Source organism: Euprymna scolopes, chromosome 19, assembly GCF_053919585.1.
Source record: "Euprymna scolopes isolate OS-2025 chromosome 19, ASM5391958v1, whole genome shotgun sequence".
Lineage (NCBI taxonomy): Eukaryota > Metazoa > Mollusca > Cephalopoda > Sepiida > Sepiolidae > Euprymna > Euprymna scolopes.
The window spans coordinates 40,491,653-40,508,764 of NC_136500.1; the positions used below are offsets into that span (position 1 = coordinate 40,491,653).

Genomic DNA, 17,112 nt, shown 5'->3' on the forward strand with positions numbered 1-17,112 from the left:
CTGCCGATAACACATCCACATGCATTATCTACTCTCCATTGAATAAATAAATAGATAAATAAATAAATAAATAAATAAACTAAACTAAAATAAAATGTGAGAAGGACTTATTAATATCTACTTAGTAGAAGTCCGTTGCTCCATTCACGGCTTAGGATAGTACTTGAAGATAGTCTCCCCTCCCATGTTATTAATGTTAATACATTGATACTTTTTGTCTTTATCTAGGTCAAGCTGGGATGTTAAACTGTTCCAGCTCCACCCCATAATAAATATGCTATAACGGAACTTTTATCAAATTGAAAAAAGTCTTGTTATTTTTATCTCGTTTAAAAAGCTTGTTAAGAAATAATGCCTTTAGGGCTATGTATTAACTAGAAGTAAATGCATACTTTAGAAGAAAAAACCTATAAAAAAGCCGCGTGTTTTTGAGTTCAGATAATATGCAAATATAATTTGGAAAATGTTCAATTTCATGGGAGACTTCTTTTTTTTTCGTTTTAAATATAAGTAAACGTATCAAGAATTTGTTTACATTGGACTTGAAGACGACTATATTGTAATCAGCTAGAAAGCAGGTAATCGGAAGAGAGTTCCACATGTGTGCAGTTCTAAAAAAGAAACTTTGTTCATGGAATCTACGTTTAGGTTTAGGCACAGATAAAGAGTGGGGGAAATTATTGATAGTGTTTTCAGCTAGAAGAGTGTTTCTCGTGAGTGTTTGTCGAGGGGGAACCACAGATTGGAGCTAAGACGAGCACTTGCCATGAAAATAACGATAAAACAGAGATAGGCTCGCAACGTCTCTTCTGTGAGAAAGAGGTTGCAGGGAAGAGAAAAGGGCATCCACCACTAAGCTACCAAGTCTATTCTGAACTCTGTCAAGGCAGGATAAGATCCTCCTAGCAGCTCCTGCCCAGATGTGACAGCAATACTCCATCATTGGACGTCTTTCGCTCATATCGGGATTTTTTTCTCAGAATTTATATGGCGATCTCCTGATGAGCTTCTGAGCCGAAGATCCTATAATTACGTGTTTAGTCTTAGTTGTTCGTTTCTGCACGAAACAATTGTCAATGGGATACATTTGATTTTCCTTAAAAGTTCGGCAACTAAAAATATGAATAAAGGCTTAAAAATACCATTGTTTACTGAGTTGGAAAAAAAAAAAAAAAAAGAAGACAAACTGACCGATTCTACAAGGATTTCTATTTCACTGATCGAGAACAGATTCTACACTTTGCCCTAGAAAAAGACGGTTCGTCTGCGCTGATGATATACAACTCATCGCGATTGTCATAACCTGGCAGCTTGTCGCGAAGGTCTCTACACTCTCTACGTAGTGAACATTACTAGTCCGTTTTTTTTCGGTGTTAGTCAGGGAGTTGGGAGGGTTACTCTTGAGGAGTTCCAACCCGCTCTTTTCATGCTTTCTTGTCTTCCTTTTGAAATACATAATCGGCGTCTCCCACTCTTCCCCCTTCCCTCTGTTCCTATTCTTAGCCTCATCCTCCTACCCCCATTCAACACTGCTTCCCTCCGACTCTTTACTTGCTTTCGCTCCCACTACTCCTCTCTGCTCCCTTCCCTCTTTCTTTGGCGGTTTCTCTGAGGAACCTTATACTCCTTCATTCATCCCTACTCCTCCCATTACCGCACCTTCTACTTTTATTACTACTTCTATCTAATGTGTGTGTTTGTGTGTGCGCGCGTGTGCAGACTTCCCTCCTTCTCTCTCTTTCTCTGATTCTCTTTTAGGTCGGCTCTCTTTTCCTAGACGTCATTCTCCTCCCCCTTAGTCTAATCACATTATCTCCTACTCATCGTATCGAGTTTGCAAGTTTTTTTTTTCGAAAAGGTTTCTCGTTCAACAACCACTACGCGACCACGTTACAGACACAACATCATGCGTTTACTTAGACTGCCATGGATAAAACTTCACTGAATGACAAAGTCGTTTAATGTTATTATGTAACTACTACGGCTACTACTATAAAACAGAAGGCAACCTGTTTTTTATTTTTTATTTGTAAAAAAAGAAAGAAAGAAAACACAAGAAATAAAACAACAACAACAACAACAACAAAAGACGAATTTTACACAAATCATTCAACCTCCTTCATTATAACATCCGTCTTTTTTTGTTTACAATACGTTTTATTACAAAGGCACGTGCATTAGAAGCATATGCGGCTTTTAAATAGTTCTGTATAAAGTTTAAAAGTGTACGAAAATAACAACAATACACAAACGTATACGCAACAACAAATTTGTGTCCAGTCATGGTGCTTTTGCACTTAAGTTACCGTGTTATTTTTAAAAAAGTATTTTCTAGTTAAATTAAAGTTTTACATGTTTTTTAGGAAATTGTTAAGTGAAAATACAGAATAGTTACAAAACACTATTTCTTCCCCATGTTAAGAATGGCTTTCAAATTAATATCATCATCATTCTTATTATTATTGTTATTTCAGCACGATTACATAAGTGCATAAGTACTATATATATATATAAACATAAAAAAGAAAATTTATTATACTGATACCAAACTCAATTCAGTAATTACGCGCGTGTTTTATTTGCAATATCGTTTTTACGATAACAGGTTTTTCTATGTTGGATTAATTTTAGTTTCCAAATATTCGCGAATCAAAACCTTGATACCCCCCCCCCCCGTGAAAAAAGTAAATAAATCAAGAAAAAAAAAAAAGAAAGAAACAGAAATTATTTGGAAAATTTATTCCCGATTAATAATGTAGTAATAATAATAATAATAATAATAATAATAATAATAACTGAAATACTACTTTTATTAATAATATTACTACTAATAAAAAATAAAACAAATACGCATATAAATGTATACGCGTGTGTGTGTATATGCACATTCGTATTATTATTTTATTCCACACTTTCGTATGTAAACGTCGTTACCATTGTTGATTTTTGTATAAATCGACAACGATCGTGATGATGACGACGCCATAAACTTAAAAACAAAAACACGGACATGCATTTCACCACTTCTCTCTTCACGCACGCAGTTGCAACCTAAATTAAAAAAAAATAAACAAATAGGCAAATAAAAACGCTCAACAAAGTCATAACCAACGGTTGTCATTACTGTTTATTTTATTTTTATTATTACCAACGCTGAAACGGAACCATTAAAGTCCATAACACTCACCATAGATACACCCACTAAAATCGTAAGTTTCTTTTATTTCATATTATTATCATTCTTACTCCACCAGTTCTCGGTCTGTTTTGTTTGTATATTTGTTGTTTATTTTCTTCCCATTTTCACATATAACAATTCAAAATACTTTAAAATACTAATTTTATTCGTATTATTAAAAACAAAGTTTGTTTACTTTTCAAAAATAATATCACGCCATAGTTTGTTTACATATGAAAAAAAACAAAAAAAAACTCACAGCCAACAACGCTACAGTTTAAAATCTTTTGTGTTTGTATCATATAAAATGTTAAGTTAGTGTTAAGTATTTCTAACTTACTGTATTAATATTATAATTAACTATATATATATATTTTTTTTGTGTCAGTGTTGATTTTTTTTTGTTTGTTTGTTTTGTTTCAAACTTAGTAAGGCGAGTGAGGAGGGCGGAGGAAAAGGCAGAAGCGTGAGATAAAAGAGGTGACTAATGCAATCTCTTGCAACTGCTACCACCACGCCCACGCCTACTGCAGCCACCACTATCTCTGCAACCACCACCACCACCACCACTAATATAATTACCACCACCACTACTATTACTTGTGAAAAAAAAATATATTAAATGAAGTAATCTGTCCTGGTTTAATTAAAGAGGAATGAAAGGGGCGAAAAGTAGATAGAAGTATAAGCATAACGATAATCAAATACGCTTGTAGTCGGATACTACGCTCTCACACCACAAAAACAGCTAAAAAAACAAAACAAAGTATTAATGTCTTTCATTTATTGTTTATATTTTATTTACACACACACACACACGCACGCGCGCACTCTGTCTATCTCCCTCTCTCTCTCTCTCTATATATATATATATATTTATATATATATATATATATATATATATATATATATATATATATATATGAATTCCAGAAAAATTCAAGTTTATAAATTTAATAATTCTGCAAACTTAAAGCAAGTATAACTATTAATATTTGTATAACACTCCTAACCAGATGGGAAAGTTCAATATTCGACGTAGAGCATTGATATAAGAAATTGAATTAAAACTCTGTAAATTGGAAATTACAACTTATTATTCGATAAGGGATACAAAAACTAAAAAATAAAAAAATAAAAATGTAAAAAACTTTGTAATTTATATTTTATAGCGTTTATATTGAATTCTCTCTTTCTCTCTCTCTCTCTCTCTCTCTCTCTCTCTCTCTCTCTCTATATATATATATATATATATATATATATATATATATATATATTATCATGATTTATATATATATTTTTTTATTATCATGATTTATATATATATATATATATATTATTATCATGATTTATATATATATATATATATATATATATTTTTATCATGACTTTTATATATATATATATATATATATATATATATATATATATATATCGGGAGAGAAAGAAATTATTGTTCTTGCCTGTTTGCTTGATCCCGAACAACAATTAGGGTTTTAGAGTTACACGCTTCATATATACTTGATTACACACACACACACACACACACACACACACACACACACACACACACACACACACACACACACATATATATATAATCATCACTTAACATTCATAAAACATATAATCATCACTTAACATTCATAAAACAGAAATATTTTACTTAATTTCATTTAATTTATTCCATAGAAATAATGAAAAAAACGAAGAATATAATTTTTTGCAAGAGATTCGTTCATTTAAGCAGGAATAAAGTTTCTTATTGATTTCCGTGAAATGCGGAGTGTTCCTTTAAATGGTTAAAATTTACACATTTTGCGAAATGTATGTCAATGGATACTTCTGTTCTTACACCCCCAGCTTCGTATAAGAGTTAGTTTCCTTTTTACAAAGGAGCAATTATTTATCGAGGTCTGAAAGCCACTTAAGGATAAGAGTTAATGATTGTACGGTGATCATTGGGACAACATTGTGGTAATTGTTACTGGTTGGAATTGGGTATAATTTGATTATTCAAGGGGGCTGCTAAACAAGAACTGGTTTACATTGGACTTGTTGTAGTCAGGTGGAAAGCAGGCCAGCGGAACAGTTCTACAGACTGGCAGTTCTAGAAAATAAGCTTGGATGATGGAATTTGCGTTTAGATTTAGGCGCAGATGTAGAGTAAGGGGAAATTGTTGATATATGAATGGATGTTAAGACAAACTCTTATATTATTATAAACATCGTCACTTGAAAAGAAAAACAAATCTCCTTTTCATAACAACAACGACGATAGGTTTTATTCAATTATCTTCACCATTTGGTATAAGTTGAAGAAATTTGGACAGTGTCCGATTGTGTAAAGGAAAAATCGAAATTTCTTTTGGCTGTCGAAAATCTGTCTGCAGTTGTCTTCGGGCAAAACTAGTCGGTAATTGAGCGTGGAAGTGGGGATAGAACAGAGCTCTTTTCTTTTAGTAATCTCTCTTTTGACCGACCACGTTCCCCAAAGCATGAAACAGATGAAATCACTACGCCCCGCAAGTTGATTGGTCGGACTCTGACCAAATTTCATAACAGGGACAGTTCTCCAAGAGAGAAACTGAGGCGTTATTTATGAAGGCTACACTATTGTTTTTGGCCTTTTGGTCAAGATCATTTTTCATAATCTAGTTAATTAGTGTCCAATCAATAATAATCCAGTGAAAAATTTCAAAAGACCTATCAGTATAGAAATTACGCATGGGGGTGATGGTTGTACAACTCCGTCCTGGGGTGAAATAAAAACAAACCAGTTAAAATTGTGTTTTGAGATTGTGCATAGCTTTTTATTCGATCCCGGGCAACGCAGAGGGAATATGCCGGCGCATGTAAACGAGACCCACCTGTCATTGATATATCGTAAACCGGCGAAAATGTCGTGTGTTCACATTCCTAAACTATTTTTCAAACGATATACATATTTTGGTATTTCTACAGAATTTGGACCGGACACTAACCTAATCTATCAGTAAAACATCCTTGACCTAATATTTATATTTAGTTCGTCAAAAGTCGGCTTGGTTTGGATCGGATTCTCTACAGGCACGTACATTTAAAAGTATATAAAAATCATTTTAAACATATAAATCGTTATAATACTTTTTGAACAAATTAGTATCATACGTTTATTGTAATTTCCAGGTGTTTTTCTTTTCTTTTTTTTTTTTACTGACATCGAAGTTCCCAGAAATCAAAGGGTCCCTTTTCTTCCCAGAAATCAAAGGGTCCCTTTTCTTCCCAGAAATCAAAGGGTCCCTTTTTTTTTGCTGACACTTCATCGCTATACATTGATATTACAATACTAGCGGAGACGGGCGCATGGCTTTTCTTGGTCATAAAATACGCTTAAATATGATATCTTATTTTTTCCAGATTTCGTATATATTGTATAGTGTCGTGATTGAAAAAAAAGGAATATTTGGGTGCCATCGGCTAGAATCGAAACCAAAAGCAAAACTGTAGCATTCAAAGCTGGTAACGTTACCACTGTACCAACGTGACCCACATATGAACTGATTAAAAATAAACTAACATGAATGTACAAAATGTATAACGATTTTTTTCAATTTTAACCCTTGTTTGACCCCTTAAATACTATTTTAATCGGCTAAAGGACCATAAAAGAATGTCCCAGTCATTTGAGGTCTGCAACTTTTAGTTTCAGAAGAGATAGTTTAAAAATATGGAGACAGACAGACAGAGATAGACATTTTATAAATTAGATTACCTTCTCCCCTACATCACAAATGTTGATTTAGTAAAGCAATTAGGAATATTAATTTTCCTATCACGTATCAACAAGTTAATTACATCATAGTATACCTTATTTTTGTCTCTTGCTCTTTCTGTCTCTACCAAGCTCCTCTGTTAATTTTTGGTCTACAGTCTTAAAACTGGATATAAAAGAGATTTAGATCTGTGGAACAAATTCAATTTGGTTTTTAGTCGGTAAAAGTAGCTTCTAAAGGGTCAAAATTGGAAAACATAGAACTTGGCAGGCGTAAGTCGACTTAAATTCTTCTTCTACGCATGTGCAAGTATACATTTATACCTTTTACAATATTATTTTTTAAAGCTTTTATATTATTGTACGTAGATTTTTTGTTGGACATGTTTTAGATACAGCATAAGTAAGATGAAAATAACTAAATTCGAACTAAATAGATCAAATTCCGCCTCAGAATGAATACCATATTTTGGGGTAATTGCGCCAACTAGTTAAAAGTGCTTTTTTGGCAACCACGCATATAAAGAGCACTTTTTTTTTTTTAGTTAGCGCAATTACCCCGGGTTTGGAGCAATTACCTTAAAGTACGGTACATTTAATATTATAATCGCTTAAAATCGTCAATTTTTAGTTTCCTTGGTCAAAAGAATACTACTTTATTAATTTAAGCGAGTTTTGAAATATGACATCTTCGTTCCGTCATAAGGATTTGTCTGTATTTTTATTTACTTAAAAAAAATTTTTTTTACTTACGTATGATTTTAAGTAAGCACTAAAATGTTTTAATTGTAGTGACTAAAAATGAATTAACGCATTCATTCCTGATTATTGATTATAAACTTTGTTCCAGTTTTTTCTATCAGCGTTGAAACGTTAAAAAAACACAAGAAACATAATGATAATGGCGTTTTTTTTTTTTTTAAATCGTTTAACTTGCGTGGGTGGGTTGTCATAAAACACGCTTAAATATTTTTTAATCAATGCATATTCATATTTTTATTACAACACCAATTCTCTTTTGAATATTATATTCTACCTAATATATTGAATATTATATTCTACCTAATATATTGAATATTATATTCTACCTAATATATAATACTGATTTCAAAACTAAAAAAAAGATGACGGGCGCCACCAGCTAGAATCGAAACCAAAACATTTAGTGCTCCAGCCGCATTTTCTACCGTTTGAGCTAGCGATAAATAGATAAGAAAGCTTAAATGAAATCACTTCAAACTATAAATGAATTTGCGCATGTGCACAAGTAATAGAAATATGATGTTGGCAAGTTGAAACGAACATTTTGCATTTCAACTTGCCGACATATTTCTGTACGCGTTATTCATCCACATAAGTGTTTTACTCCTTGTAAGCCATCCTTAGTGTATGATTACTATTTCCTGTAAATTTCAGTGTAATGTGACCAGTGGTTTAAGAGTTTATCGGTTAAATATTTTCACTCAGACGCACACATATGCATACGTCTATTGTTTTATTTATACAGAAGATCAATCCTCTCATCCTCTTCCGCTCTGGTGATGTAAAATGTATTTTCTGTGATCGGCCTTATCAGCATCCGCCGATTAGGGCGCCGAAGGCAATTGGCAATCTGGGATTCCCACGAAATACGCGGGTTCTCAATGAAGTAGTCATTGCTATTAGTGTTATGTACATATCTATACTGTCTGAAAAAGCTGTCTTCCCAAGCATTACAACCTCCTTTTGACGGGTTTATAGCCGAGGACAACTCGACAATAAGTCTGACGGTGATTTTGTTGCTGTCGGACTGAGCTAAGGTTCTGGTGAGCTTCAGGAGGTCCACCCTCCCAGACTTTATCTTCTCTTTCAGAACGGGACAGTTTATTGTTAATCGGGGAATGTTAACGGGGCTTCCCAGGCATTTTTTGTTGCGTAAAGTGCGTTAACCCATCTCAAAACAACAGTTGACCTTGTTTCTAACCTCCCATAGAGGAGGAAAATAAAACGCAGGCATTTTTTCTTTTAATCCGGTGTGCCCCCTATTTTGGTGAGCTGAATTTTCAACGCATTAAAAACCGACCTCGTGTTCAGCTATGCCGTCGTGCGAAGCCAACCAAACGGTGACAAATTATAAAGGTACTTATAGGTCATAGTCAGTTAATGCGTGGTTTGTTTATATTTTGTAAACAGAAAAGACACACTGATGCTATGCTCACATAAAGATGTAAATACAATAACAAGATCCTGCAATTAGATTCGGATAACAACTCGAATATCGTAAACGCACGCGTATATAAATATTGTTTTTATCGAGAATATGCAAGTTGCATGGTTATATGCGCTGACTGCTTTGCTTGGGGCCCTGGGTTCGCGTTCTGTCAGTTTTATTTAGGCACCGCCAAAACTTGGGGGGGGGGGCAGGTAAGTACTTTTTGACGGACCGTCTTTTTAAAAATCTACCAAAAATCAGGTAATTATCCAATCAATACGAAATTTTCAGCGATTATTAAGAGAAGAATGAACTTTATAACAGTGTACTTATTTTTCATAAACAATATTTATATATATATATATTTTTTTGCTTACAACCCCCCTTGTTTTGAGGGGGTTCCAATATGCTTAAAATAACCATCTGAAACTGAACAAATATTATGTTGTTGTAAGGGACGGGATTATAGATAAAAAAACAACAACAAAAAAACTTGTTTGCATACCTTATTTTGATGTCTGAATATCAGAACTTCGATTGTGTTTAATTATCCCGTTTTGAGTTTTGAAATGTGAAATTCAGTGAATATGTTAAGTAAAATAATTAATTGAAGTTAAGCAAAAAAAAAAAAATTTTTAATATTTATACGAAAAAAGTCATTTTAAAATCTTTGATAAATAAATTAACAATATCTTTTTAGCGAGCCGAATAATGCATGACCATTATTAAACAGGGCATGCTTTGAAGAATCGATACAAAAAAAAAATTCGATGAATATTGTGCCCTTTGTCTTAAAAATATCATTATTTTTTCGATCAAGTTTGGAAACGTTTGCCGCCTTTCGACTACGGTGGACCAAACGCGCTGAAATAATTTTTTTTATTCTGCTTTAAATTGCCCCCCCCCTCTCCATTTTGGAGAGCCTGGCCCCCACACATATACACATTAAAAACCAAACTCATACAAATGGTCACCCATCTGGTACTGGCCAGCCTCAGCGTTAATAATACATTGAAACTTTCGTCACTGAAAAATAAGTTTGTTTTTTTTTGCCTTTTTGGTCTTCCGTAGTGTGCTTTTTATCAAGTACAAATGTAAACAGTAATCAAATCGACTCGAAGTAACTGGTTGCCTATATGAATAAGTGGAATTATTTGAAATCCAGGTACTTATATTATAATATTTTTGCATATTCTCATAGAAAATCACCCTAAATCTTAGTTAGACAAGAAATAAACAAATTAATTCTTTGAAAAACCTCTTTTTTTTTTAACTATTTATATACGTTTTTTGTGCAAAACAAAAAACGCCAATTGTTAACTTTTGGAGAAAATTTAACATTTAAAATTTAATTAAAAATAGTCGAAGAAGTGTTACATTATTCTGCTTTCTATATGATAAAATTCAGGGTTTTATCATTCTGGAAAAAGAAAGTTACTCAGAAATAATGGATTTTAATAAATGTCATTTCGTTTTAAAAAACAACAACAACTTGATTTTTCGGCCATTTTTGGCGGTGCCTAGTTTTATTGTTTTATTTTCAAGTACGGATTCATATATTCTCCTGATATTTGTCCAGAATTCCCCCCTGTATAAAAAACAAACAAACAAAAATGTGTATGATGTACGTACCCGTGACGAAACGAAAATAGCTGATTCTAAAAAGTAGCTTTATTTTTAAATATGAAAATCAAATATCATGAGTAACCGAAGAGGAGCTGTCTTGTCCGCCATTTTGAAAAAAAAGAACAAATCTAAACAAAAACAAAACAAAATAACTCTTTTTTATATAAGAATAAAAAATTACTTGATCAATTTACGTAATTGTTTGAACATATTTTCGTTTCGTCACAGGTACGTACATCAAACATATTTTTTTTTATATTATATATTATTCTGTACAAGAACCATTACCCCCCCCATTCTACAATCACACTTACAGGCTTCGTTTTGCCCTGTTATGGGGAAAGAAACCATAGAAATAACATAGTATCCCGACATTGTTTCCAGTCCTCTTCGAGTTCTCCTTGCCACGGGAACTGGGATACCTTTGCTCCAGTATAAACGTCGTAGCCACCCTTGCAATGATTATCCGTTGTCTCTCGAGACTTATATGCCGCCATTGATGTACTTATGCGTTTTTATACATAGACTAACAAGCCGCCCGGCTCTGCCCGGTCGTGAAATACGCATAAATGTTATATTTTAATTCATACAGAAACTGAGACATGCACAAGCGACTATTATGAGTTTTCTAAACAGTCCAATCCTTGTAATTAAAAAAATATATTTACTAGAGCAGAGATCGGAAAAAAAAACCCTAAAGACAATGTAGAATCACCATTTGGTCAGCTTGACACGTTCTTAAAAAAACGTTTTCAAACAAATTTATATTTAACATAAGGAATCTGTAATGTGAACCATTCACGCATGCGCAATCGTGAAACAGCAAACAGAGAAACATGCGATCACACCTACGTACCAATTATTCAATAGAAGCTATTTTATCCGGATAAAAAAAAAACTATTATCAAGTTTTTCCACTTGACTGAATAACCTTTATACCAAATTCATAGTCTATACATTAAAAATTCGTTGAGTATATAGGTTGAGAAGTGTCCTTACGCACATTCTCACTTTTATAGATTTTTAGATAAAGCAAGATATATTCTTATTGATATAGACAAATTTGTAAGATCGTGACACTGGACATGCTACTGTTTGGTAGATCCACAAGTCTTCGTCAGGCGACTTAAAAAAGGGAAGAGTTAGAAGGCTATTACAATGCAAAGAATGGACTGCTGTCGGTGTTGAGAAGGAATAACAAAAAGCAAGGCTATATTTAAATCTTTATCTATGTATCTATTCATATATATATATATATATATATATATATATGTATATATAATAATTTTTTGTTAATTATCATAATAATGATAAAAATCATTATATATATGTGTGTGTGTGTGTGTGCGTATACATATTTATTTATATGGATTTAAATATAACACTTAGTTTTGTTTTCCTTCCTCAACACTTACAGCATTCCATTCTTTAAATTGGGATAACTTTCTAACATCTACTTTATACATAACTCACACAATGCTTTAAGCAAACTAAATTTCGTTATATATATATATATATATATATATATATATATATATATATATATATATATATATATATATATATATATATAATCAGTTAAAAGAAAAACACAACACAAACTTACCTCGATCTTATCATAAACTTATTTCAACCCAAGAGATTCTTTATCAAACGAGAATTGCTGATTAGGTTTTGCGTTTGACTGGGATAATAGATAAACATTATAGAATTTAGACATATATGGATTTTTATATCCATGTTTGTATGTATATCTATATGTGTGTGATTGTATGCAGATCGTTTTACGTGAATATGTAAATATTTATTCGTATGCACATGATGTATGATACAGCGAACAGTCCGTCCGTGAATGACTTCACACACACACACACACACACACACACACACACACACACACACACGAGGGAGAGAGAGAGAAAGAGCGTGTGTGTATTGGTTTGCATATATATGTGCTTGTGTGTGTATGATTCAATATGTAGTCAATATAAGTATATATTTTCGCTCTGATTTACTACAAAGCCGAAGTCGCAGTCTAATACTTTAAATATGATAAAAAGAGAGATTCATGCTGGATTACGCGTTTCGATTATAGTTATGTGTTGTTCTTCCTAGCTTTGACACGCTAGATGTCTAGACGCGCAGTTTTTCTTTGGAGACGGCCAGCATGAGTTTTCTGTTTAACCGTCCTTACCATTCTCCATTTTTCTTTCTTTTTAAAACTCGTTTTCCCTTTTTCGTTTCTCTCTTCCCCCGTAAACATTTTCTGAATCCCTTCCTATCTCCCTGCTTTTCATCTCGTTTTTTTTTTTTTAAATTCGTCTCTTCTACCTTGAACGTGTCCTCCTCCCTTCCATTATTTAAGTCAGAGGCTGAACCTGATTAATTATTTTGTCTTATTTTCATTTTAATTAAATTATAGTAACTATTTAAATTCATTTTCCACACAGTTTCTCTCTCTCTCTCTCTCTCTCTCTCTCTCTCTCTGTAGATATATATATATATATATATATATATATATATATATATATATATATATATATATATATATATTAGCAAGCCGCTTGGCATAGCCCATTCGTAAATTGTCTTATTTTCATGTAAATGTACTTATAGCAATTTATCAAATTAATTTACCCACACATTTAGTCTGTGTGTATATATATACATGTGTGTGTATGTGCGTGTATATATGTGTGTATATATATATGTGTGTGTGTGTATATATATATTTATCTGTGTGTATATATATGTGTATATATATGTGTATATATGTGTGTGTGTGTATATATATATGTATCTGTATATATACATGTATATATATATGTGTGTGTATATGTATATATATGTGTGTGTATTATATATATGTTTGTGTATATATATGTGTGTTATATATATGTGTGTGTATATGTATATATATGTGTGTGTATTATATATATGTTTGTGTATATATATATGTGTGTTATATATATGTGTGTATATATGTGTATATATATACATATATATATATGTGTGTATATACATATATATATATATATATATATATATATATATATATATATATATATATATATATATATATATACTAGCATTGTGCCAGGCAGGGTGTTTGGAGGTGTAAGTGGTAGTAGGAAGGCAGGCTCGAACCCTTATTGCGAAGAGGAAAAGAACGTGGTAAAAAACGGCATGTCTTTGCTGTTACCACCACCGCCAAACCGGAAGTGACGTAGGTCTAAATTAAGTCCAGACAATCGAAAAGAGGGGACGACTTTCGGAAATATCGGCGAAAAAAGCGACCCGTCCCTGTAGAAAAGTGCCCAGTTGAAGGCGAAGAAAGTAATGTTTTTAGCCAATCTTTCAATATTTGTCGTCTGAAGGGTCGAGCTTAAAAGCTATACTGATCGTGTGAAACTCCGTCGCCTCTGTCGAAAGTTTTAGTCAGATATGCAAACATACATAGATTTATATATTGGTAGCTGAAATTTTCGACTCAAACCGATTAAAAAGCTTGTCCTATCTCTGAATACCCTTTATGTAAAATGTTTAGATCAGAAATTTGGTAGCGACCGCAGAGGTCAATTTTCATAAACTTTGACCCCTATTATGACCCCTTAACATTTATTGTTTTGGGCTCAAATCAAGTAAAGTTAGCTCCATGTCCAAGAAACCTATATCTAATATTTTAATTGTTTGTACCCAAAATTGGCGGAGGAGTTTTGTAGAGTTCTCAAAGGTCAAATCGTTGAACTATGACCCTTTAAAAGCCAAATTTCTGGTTAAAAACCAATTACAAAGATTTTTCCAAATCTCCATACCCTGTATATCAAATTTCGAGTCTGTAGACTTAAAATTGGCGGATTTATTGTGTAGGGAAATGTACACAGACAGACAGACAGACTGACAGACACTTTCACTTTATATATATATATATATATATATATATATATATAAGAATAAAACATGTATAAATACATTTGAAGTCAAAACTGCAACGCGAAATTTTTTTTTATAAAATAAAAGGTGTTTATTTTTAAAGAAATATATTTCGGAGTAAGACTCCTTTGTCAATCTTTTTTTTCCTCTTCTTCCTCGACATAATTTAGTGGAAGATAGTTCGATAAAGAGTCCACGCGATGTTGTAAACTGTGGGGATTTTATGAAGCCGGATATATGACGCGTAGTCGCGCATTTTGAAAATCTGGGTAGTTTTTTTTTGTGTATATCCGTTAGAAGCGTTGAGTGGAATTTGAAGAATAAAAATGTATAAATACATTTGAAGCCAAAACTGCAACCCGATTTTTTTTTTATATAAAATAAACGCGTGCTTATTTTTAAAGAAATATATTTCGGAGTAAGAATCCTTTGTCAATCTTTTTTTTCCTCTTCTTCCTCGACATAATATAAAAAAAAAAAATTCGCGTGGGGGTTCGTTCTGTTTATAAAATTATTAGGTGAAAGTACAGAATGATCTCATAAAAATTAATTAAATTTGTCGTCATTTTATGTTTCAAATGTAATCCCCGCCCCCTCCCCACCACCACAAAAAAATTGTATTTGTCATGTTTCGCTGCCGCCTCCTCGATCGCTAAACTTGAAAAAATGGTAGAGATGACATGACTGGTTGAACACTTTGTGGCCAAAAAGTGGGTGCTCATTTTACGTTAATTTATATAGAAAAGTTATCCCCCACGCTAAAATGTTAATTTTTTTCAAAATTTCTTCTTTCATATTATTTATAAAGACTACTTAAGCGTAACAGGCCACCAAAAAGCAGGTCTTTATTCTTTTTATAGAGGGTAAACGACGCTGGGTCACGTCGTAAAAATTTACCATTTTTATTTAAGATATTAAATAAATTATAAAAAAAATCTGTTTCGAAAGCAAATAAACACACTTGCTATGGTATAATTATTATAATAAATCCTAGGCAACAACGAGTAAATTTTATAAACCAAAAATAAAATGATGATGGATTTTGCTCACATGGAAATTGGCCCTGTGTCTGACTAACTCTGCCCTCATGGGGATGCAAGTAAATGAGAACATTAGTTTTAATTAATTTTCTCAGTAAATATGAAGAATCACTGCACCCTCGAAAATTCCTTTAAAATTACCACTTTCATAGCTTATCGGGGGCGCTAAACACGAAAATAACGTTTAAAATTACGGCAAATAAGAGGGTGCATTTCTTCATATCCTATAAACTACTTGTTTCCTGAAAATTTTAACGTTAGTAGCAATTTTAAAAGATTTTCCGTGGTTGGAAAGAAAGTCCCCCCCAAAAAAAACCATGGTGGCCACAAAGTGGGTGCTCATTTTACGTTAAATTATTATAGAAAAGTGATCCCCCATTTTTTAAACTAATTTTTTTTTTTCATATCTTGGAAACTATTCGTTTGCCGTAATTTTAAACGTTATTTTCGGTCTCAGCGCCCCCGAAAACTTATAAAAGTGTTAATTTTAATAGAATTTTCCAGGGTTGAGTGATTATTCATATTTACCTTTTTCTCTTACATATAAAAAAGGTTACTTAAAAATTAAGAATAAGCGAAAAAAAAAAATCCCTCCGAATTAAAAATAAAAATAATAATTTAGCTTAGAAGAATATTTCGAAATGTAAACAACGTGCTCCGTTTAAAACAGCTTTTCAATTAAACTACAACAGTTATTTCCCCTTTGGTTTTTAATTTGAAAATTAAACGATTTCGGATTTCAGATAAAAGAAGTTAAATCCAATATACATTAAATTTAAATAAACTAAATAATACCTTTTTTTTTAATTAGTACAGTTAAAACAAAGCTATTATGTCGAATAAGTAATATCATCGAGCTAATTATTTAAATAGATTTAATTAAATGTGATATGAAAATGGTCGTAACTAAGTCAATGTATATGTGGTTTGAAGAATGCTATATATAGAAATTATGTATGAAATGTAATAGCTCCGTCGACAGAAGTATCCTATAATATTTCTTGGCCAGGAGAGGTGTACATACATATGGCTTTATATTTTTTTGGTCATTGGGAGTTGTACACACACACACACACACACACACACACACACACACACATGAACGCTACTTCTTTATATATATAGATTAGCAAAAAATATAATTTATTGACATTTCGCATTTATTATTACTGGTTGTCATATTGCACACAATATATTGAAAAAAAGAGAGACGGAAAGAAACTGAGATATGTGCATGCGAGTATTATATATTTTTTAAACAGTTCAATTCTTGTAAAAAAAAAAATACCCAAGCTGAGATCGGAACCGAATCCTAAAGACAATAAATCAAGTACGATAACCAGTAGGCCAGCTTGCCATGACTTTAAAAAGTGTTTTCAAACATACTTAT

At 32.3% G+C, this 17,112-nt stretch overlaps 1 protein-coding gene across 1 annotated transcript in view; it reads left to right on the forward strand.

Moving 5' to 3' along the window:
- The first annotated feature begins 1,754 nt into the window (after positions 1-1,754).
- The window catches only part of LOC145303543 (uncharacterized), a 573,173-nt gene continuing 557,815 nt past the window's right edge, over positions 1,755-17,112 (forward strand). The window contains exon 1 of the mRNA XM_080145014.1: positions 1,755-3,209. The gene's annotated coding sequence lies outside the window, so the exon portion shown is untranslated. The remainder of the gene's footprint in view (positions 3,210-17,112) is intronic.